We start from the raw sequence: 8,048 nt of genomic DNA, 5'->3' as shown, positions 1-8,048 counted from the left end.
CCCCTCCTCCCTTCTCCCGTATGTCATGTCTACCGGCTAACACACGTCACTGCCTCAAATTCCTCCACCGACGATCTGTCATGCGTTGTCTTTCTTTTCAAATCTACATCGTTCAAATCACAGCCTCACTCGTTGCCTCACCCACCCGCCATACCTTCTCGCCCCTTTGGGAGAACCGTCATTATACATACTGTGCCGAGGATAGCACATATCGCCTTGAAAAAGACAAGTCCACTCGTCGAAACGTTGGCGCCTGCTCTCACCTTGTTCTCGTGTTGATCATCGTCGTGAATGTCCATCTCTCGCATTCCCCTTGTTTTGGATTTCAAACGCAGGATACATCTTGAAACGATTGATTTCACAGCAATACCTTCAGTAGAGGCGTGAAAATTTGTGTATGTGATGGGTTAGAAAGTTTTGTGTGCAGGAAGGGGGGGGGGGGGTGGTAGTGGCTAGAAAACAATGATAAATAACCGGGACATCTTAATGTGTAGCGCAAAAAACAACTTAGGCAAAAAGCAAGCGACAACTCAGGAGAGAGGAGGCAAATAAAGCTTAAAAAACCGTACATGATGTTCTTTCCCTCTTGTAGAATGCAACTGTATGTCTTCACTCAAGTTAAATTGCAATGACCGATTATTGAGCCCAAAATGTTCACAGCATTTATAACAATGCTTAATTTGCGAATCTGGTGAGATAACATTACTGTTCGTGGGCCGCATTAAATCGCGATTGCTTGTTGTCCTAATCGTTTTTTCGCTGCCCATTCAAGAAGTTCAACCAGTACCAACTGTCGAGTCTTCTACGGCCAATTCGTGGGCGATGAACAAAACCTACCACTTACGCAACGTTTCTCCAATCTTCTACAGGGTTCAGAGGGTTTCTACACAATTGCACCTTACTAAAACCACTCTCTTATTTTCTATAGCACTCTTGACGTGTCCGTTTTGTTAGAAGTGGGAGACATTTTTTAGGGGCGAAGCTCCTTAGGGTCTAGCCTTGTCCGTCCGACGTCGTCCGTTATCACATCGACTGCCACGCCATCTGTCTGTCATGGATGAAACGTTGCATGCAGCGGCTCAACGTATATATACACGAGATGGTGCTGCTGTGTATGGCGCGCCTTCGTCCGTGCTCACATCGACTGCCACGCCATCCGTCTATCATGGATGGAGCTGGAGCGTACTACATTTGGGGAGTGGGTCCAACGAGGGCTCTGCGCTAAGGCATTTTTATAAAAATCCAGGGGGAGCCACCGTCACTTTCTTGCGAATGAGCATCCCCGCTAGCCGGCCGGACGCTTGTCGCGTCGGAGACCCTACCGCGGCTGCATGGATCTTTGACAGGCGGATACTCGGTGGTGGTAACACAGATTATTCCCCACCGATCTATTGTAAGAATGGAAAAAGAGCGGCGGAAAGAACGCAAACGACGCAACAACGACGGTGCGTCGAGCAGACGACAGCTACTCAGCCCGCGAGCTCGCCTCAGCCAATGAGCGCTGCCGACACAGCCGGAGCCAACGTTTATTGGCCGAAGATTCATAAGAAGGCGACGGCAGCGCCGTCACATATTCCGCTGCTTTTTGCTTCCCCCTCGGCCGCTTTCTAAGGCGTCCGCTGGACCCACTCCCCCATTGTAGTACACTCTAATGAAAAGTTGCATGCAGTGGCTCAACATCTATACACGAGATGGCGCTGCTGTGTATGGCGCGCTCCAGACCACACAATCTCTTTCTGCCATGGACGAACGTAAGGCGCGGCATGGTGCGGCTCAGCGTCTACAGAGACAACAAGCTACTCCGGCGGCGAGGGCGCGGGAAGCATCGGCAAAGCAGCAAAAACGCCCAAGCGGACCCGGAGTTGAGGGCGTGGGAAGCGGCGACTCGCCGACAACGCCGACAGAAAGCTACTCCGGAGGCGAGAGCGAGGGAAGAGGCGGCAAAGCGGCAACGCTGACAACAAGCTGCTCTCTTACGGTGCATCTCTTACGACTACAAGCAACCCACGACCACGAGGGCAACGTGCATAGACCTCGTCTTTGCAAACTTTAGGATGTATCCACTAGAAGAACCGCTGGCTCTGCCTTTCACCGACCATAAAGCAGTAATAATGAAATAAAAACGCAATCCGGAACTCAGCACGATATACGCGTTAAGAACAATAAAACACATTGTACATACTGTACACCGCGTTGTCACGCATTTACATGCAAGAGTGGGGCAATGTCACGGGTGATTTTACGGTATAACGATCCCCAGTGCTTCCCCCCACTCATCATGATTCACTTCGTGGATATGCGTGATTTTTCCCCTAACATAATGACTGTCGTTGATAATTAATTTGGGCACGTGGATTGTGAGCTGATGGTGCATTCATTAAAAAGACACGATACGACTGTCCGGAGATTGCATCTTGGATGAATTATTCTGTAATTAGAGGACTCGCTAGAATATGCACTAAATATCATCATGCCGCCCCAACTATTATTAAGATGCTCATGCAGAGTCTTGAAAAAAATTACCCAGAAACCATGGAGAATGAGAGAGAGAGAGATGGATGATGGTGGATGATTTTCAATGTAGGCGAATAGCGCGATCAAACGGAGGAACGAAAGGGCGTATTTTTGGGCTAGTTGGTTCTTCATCATCAAGCAAAAAACAGCGCCAGAATATGCACAGGACCAAACGACGATTAACAGGACACACACAGGGCGCCCTGTGTCTGTCCTGTTACTCGTCGTTTGGTCCTGTGCATATTCTGGCGCTGTTTTTTACTTGATAAAGGAACGAACGAACAGCTCTAACCCTAACTTATGGGCTCTCTCTAACGGCCCTATGGACTTGTGAACATAGGCACACTAACTAAATTAACAAGCGTGGTGTCACCCGCGTACAAGCAAACATGAACGCATCTTACTCGGTGACCGTGCAAACTTGCAGTGAAAATGCTGGAGTGCGTCAGTGCAGCCGCAGCAGCGAGGGAATTGAGCTTCGGGCCGGCGCTCGCATCAACGCGATCTTGGCCGCGAAAAGACCGGGAGGGTGGACTCTGCCCCCGCCGCAGATGCCTTTCAAGATACAGCCGCGCGGGCAGCCTTCCATCCCAGCGGGACCGCACAGCCGCAGTAAATGGTGCCCCTCTTTCACCACCCTACCCTCCCCCCGGAGCGCTGTGCGTGCTAGGGTGCCTCGATGCCCAGCGCCGCCGAACGGCGGCGCTGGCATCGAGGCACCCTAGTGCGCGCTGGAAGACTGCGCGTGTCCTCCCCGCTCACGCCCTTGTGCGCGCGAGCCGCGATTTCAAGGTCAACGTCGCATGCTTTCATTCGCACATACAGCGTATAGGCCGTTTAACATGGTGCGATTTTCGTCGCACCGGAAGTGCGATTTCCGTCGCATGCAACGAAAATCGCAGTCTCAGTGCCGATTCTGCTATTTTGGGCTGCGACCAACCGGTTGGTCGCAGCGTCCCTACGTCGAAGCAATCGCTGCGATTTTCCGTCGAAATTACGCCGAGAGCTATTTCGCGGTCTGTTTTGGAAAATGGCGGCGGTCGCTCAACGCAACGTTTATAGATACTTTTTTGTGTATAAATATTGGCTCAACAAGCCTCGAACAGTGAAACTAATTGAGTGGAGCCTTGGACTGCGCAATCGGTACGTAACATCAGCACCGACTCGCTAACAGTGCAGATAAAAACTCGCAGGTCAGATTCGGTTCTGTGATTTCTATGCGTTTGTTGACACGCTACGTTGCTAACCTGGCGACGTTGTTTTTTAGGTTGACTTCGGGTGCGGATAGTACGGGTGCGGATAGTAGTGATTTTCAGGTATTCACACCCGCTGCGAGTTGGTAAATACTGCGAGGTGTCCCTCACGGGAAGGCATGTGTCATGAGCCGTATGCCGGCGGTACACAAAAAAGAAGACGACGAAGATCGCGGAGCGTTCCGAACGGCGCCAGCGCTCGAGGTGCGCGAACCGAGGCGTGGTCGAGGCAGAAGCGAGGCGAAGCAGCATTAGCCACATGGCTCTTGGGCTGGAAGGTCGCTTCGTCAGCTACGCTCTTACGACTGGAGTGCGGAGAACCCGGCCACGAAGCTCGTGACGCTGGCAAGGCCCAGGCGTAGCTGTAGACTTCGGAGACATCCGGGCGAAGCTCCTGGGACCGGCTGCGGCTGCTCACGGTGGTTTCGCTCCTCTTCACAGGAATCCCTCTTCCTCGGCCGAGCCCGATCAACCGATAATCACCGGGACACCAGGCCGCCACGCTGATCGTCGGAGGGCGAAGAACGCTTCATTAGGCCTAACCAGGCAAGTGACACGTCAGCGACGGCTACCGGGGCACCAGCCACGTACTCGGTCAGGTCAACGGAACCGCGAGTCGTCAGAACTTACGGCATCAGCGACACCCTGAATTAATACGACTTGGACCCGACCAGAGGAATTTCAAGTCGACGGTCCGTAAGAGCCCACGTTTCTGCTTTGCGACGCAGTTAGGCCGTGGCCAGGGTGGCCAGACATTGATGAGTCAGGGCTGGGACTGACTTAGAGACATTAATACGGAGTTAGGCTCCGAGACCGAGATAGTGCTTTTGGTAGTTTTGTATTTAGTCGGAGTTTTGTATTTCCTATTGAGCCAGCACTGGTTGAGTTATGGTTTTAGTGCTGTGTGTTTTACGCTTTTCCCGATCCTGCACATATTAAAACCTTGTTTGCTGTGCTACCAGTCGTGTATCTCCTCCATCGAAGGTAACGCCTGTGTGCAACCCTCCCGCTCTGAAGTAAGAGTAGGTGACAGCATGGACTTCGGATGTCGTCGCAATTTTCTGGTTCTTGTGACAACTCGCGATAGACGAAGACGCCACAGTCTTATCGCGGTATGCTTTTACGGACGGAACAATTTAAAGAATATGCAACTACGGAGAAATGCTATGGTCAATAGGTCACGCTATATGCGCAACCATTTAGTTGCAGTCGGTTGGTTTGGGCTTTCATGCGCTTTTTCCCCAATGAATTGACTCATTTCAAGGTTCTGTTACTTCCGCTGCGAGCCGCGACTGCTTATCAAGCTCGCAAAGCGAAGGTGCAAACTATATATTGTAATGAATGTTCTACAATAGCATATTTAACGCTTTGACTGGGAATAAACAGCATTGCCAATTTGTTTTCGAAGCAATATTTAAACAGTTATTTCTCATTTTTCTGATGTATCATTTTTCTCCTGAAAAAAAAACCAATAAACCTTCAGTGTGTTGCAGACTTTGTATCCTTACTACATCTGTATTAACCCTCATGTTAAAAGGTAATTGCACATTTCGCTTACTTCAGTGCATCGAATTATTTTTGTTTATGCTGGTTGTAACATATCGCAGTACTCTAAGAAACTACTTCGCCATAAACAACCTTGCTTTTTCTTGCTTCTGTGTCTCTACTTCCTCTAAAACACATGCAATAATGCAAAAAACAGGCAAACGCCTTGTTTTTATAAGCAGTAGATAACTCATTAAACAAAAGCAGATCAAAATTGTGCAGTGAAGTCAGCCGGTTGCATTCCTTCGTGTGGATGATAGTATCTTTTCATGTGTGGGTGGGACTTGCGTGTCCACAGCTCATAAAGTGTGCAGACTGTGTGTCGGTATTGCCCATCAAGACGGAGGCATTGTTGCTAATGAGTCTGCACTTACATGTATTACTGCATAAACTCGTATAACCATATCGCATCATTACTCAGTCGAGCTTGCTCAGAGTCATATTCACCAAAATTCTACTTATCTGAGCTTGCTTTGACTCATATTTACCAATATTATAGTCCGTCGAGCGTGTTCTGACTAATATTCACAAAGATTCTGCTCAGGCAAGCTTGCACCGAGTCATATTCACCAAATATCTACTTAGCCAAGCTTGCTCTGACTTATATTCATCAAAATTCTACTCAGGCGAACTTGCACTGAGTCATATTCACCAAAAATCTACTTGCCGAGCTTGCTTTGACGAATATTTACAAAAATTATACTCCGACGAGCTTTCTCCGACTTATATTATTGCGATAGCAATGATATGGACATTCCAAAGCAGATTTCTGCCGTCGGCGTCGCCGTCGCCGTTGCCGTCGCCGTGAGGTTCCGTATGACGTCATTTAGAGATGAAATCGTCGCCGCGCGCCGAACGCTGTATGTGCGAGTGAAAGGGCGCGAGGGGCGCGTTTTTCACGGGGAGTGAACGCACGGCGGAGAACAAACGCGCGTTCTGCGCCGTGCTCGTTTAAGGGCTGCAGAAGTAGGCGTCTCTTTTCTCCTTTACAATGACCATATATGTAGAGCAAACGTGCCTTCTTCAGACGCGCGAGAGGCCGTGGGGGAGGGGGAGGGAAGGGAGGCGACGTTTAGCTGCGGCACCAAGTGCCTATTTATATCAGAGGCTCCGGCAACAGTCACCAACGCCGCACGCATTTTGAGCTAACGCGGGCAAAACGCCGATGGCGTCGACAACAGTTCTGCGTGTTGCCGATGCTGCTGCATGTCCAAGTTTATACAGCTGATAAAGCTAATATCATTACTCCGTATAGCTCTCTACAAGTTTGCTATCGCAATTGATGCTTCGCCTTTCAGGTGAAACAGCGACAACTTTTCATCAAAATTCTACTCACGTGAGCTTGCACCGAGTCATATTCACCAAAAATCTACTTGCCGAGTTTGGGTTGACTCATATTCACTAAAATTATACACAGATGAGCTTGCCCTGACTACCACATGACAATATTTACTCAACGTTTACTCAACCAAGCTTGTTCTTACTCGTATTCACCAAAATTCTACTCAGTCAGGCTCAAACGAACTCAGACTCACGGTTAGTTCGAAGTCATAGTGAGCCGACGTTTGAGTGAATTCACCGTGCTATGCATACATTACATTGTGTGACCTTTGCGGTGAATAAGCAAACATTGTCTATGAGTACGTGTTGCGTCGGGTGAAATAAGGATAACTGTACACACTGCAGTTAGTTTTCTAGAGTTTAATTGACCGTTGCGTGAAAGCTTCGCCTCATGTCGATTCAAGCAAGTGCATTGGATCTGCATCATATTTTTGCCAATCCTGCTGGCTGTCCTGGCCATTACTGGGTGGCCACATTTTGTACATTTCAACACAAACTTGAATAAATGACTGTGGTGCAATATATTAAAAAAAAGATGCTTGCATCACTGCACGTATAACAATCAGAACATGATACAAACACATGCACATAAGATGCACACAAATGATAAATACAAAAACAGATGGAATCAGCTAGCCACCACCTATTGAAAAAAATGAAAAAGCACAGGACTACATATAACCATTCCCCTTTCCAGGTACATGGGCTATAGGATAAACACACGTGCAACCTAGCAGTTACCTCGAGGTAGCAGCTATGGACGCTTTTGCATTCGCAGCTGGCCACTCAGCCACTCAAGTGTGTTCAGTGTGTACTTGTACTTAGGCACACTATTTATTGTCTATATCTCAAAAAATTAATGTGGCTCCTCATTCTGAGGCTTGCAAAGTTAAATATTTTTATTCCGTTCTCGTTCAAGGTGAAGGCTCATACAAAATCTTACAGATATTGTCAGTGCCCCTCACTTTCAGAACGTAAGTAGTCTGTTATTGAGATTCTAGCAGCTTTTCAACAGCAAGAAAGGGAATCAGCTTCCCCTGCTTTCAGCTTTGGGTTAATGCAGGCAATTCAGGGAGGCATAAAGTTTTGCTAATACAATCGGTTCGGGAATACCAGATTAGATTGTATCTTAACGCTTTTCTTGCACTTTCTTATTTTGGTCAAATAACCTAGTTTGAAATGGCTCCAGTTAGCATGCTCTAACATTGGTCTAATGAAGGTTAAGTACATCACAAGCTTAACAGACTGGGATGCTGGCTTTCATTTCCAGGAAAGGAACCATAGTGCCTGCTCCAGTTGCATATGTTTTGGTTATCTGGGGTTTTCAGCCTCACTTTTAAGATAATGTGCTCAAGCAGGTAGAAGCACATGTATGCTATTAGCGGATTGTTTCTA

The sequence above is a fragment of the Dermacentor silvarum genome, chromosome 9, assembly GCF_013339745.2.
Source record: "Dermacentor silvarum isolate Dsil-2018 chromosome 9, BIME_Dsil_1.4, whole genome shotgun sequence".
Lineage (NCBI taxonomy): Eukaryota > Metazoa > Arthropoda > Arachnida > Ixodida > Ixodidae > Dermacentor > Dermacentor silvarum.
The sequence above is the reverse complement of the archived record's forward strand: the minus strand, read 5'-3'. Positions refer to the sequence as shown.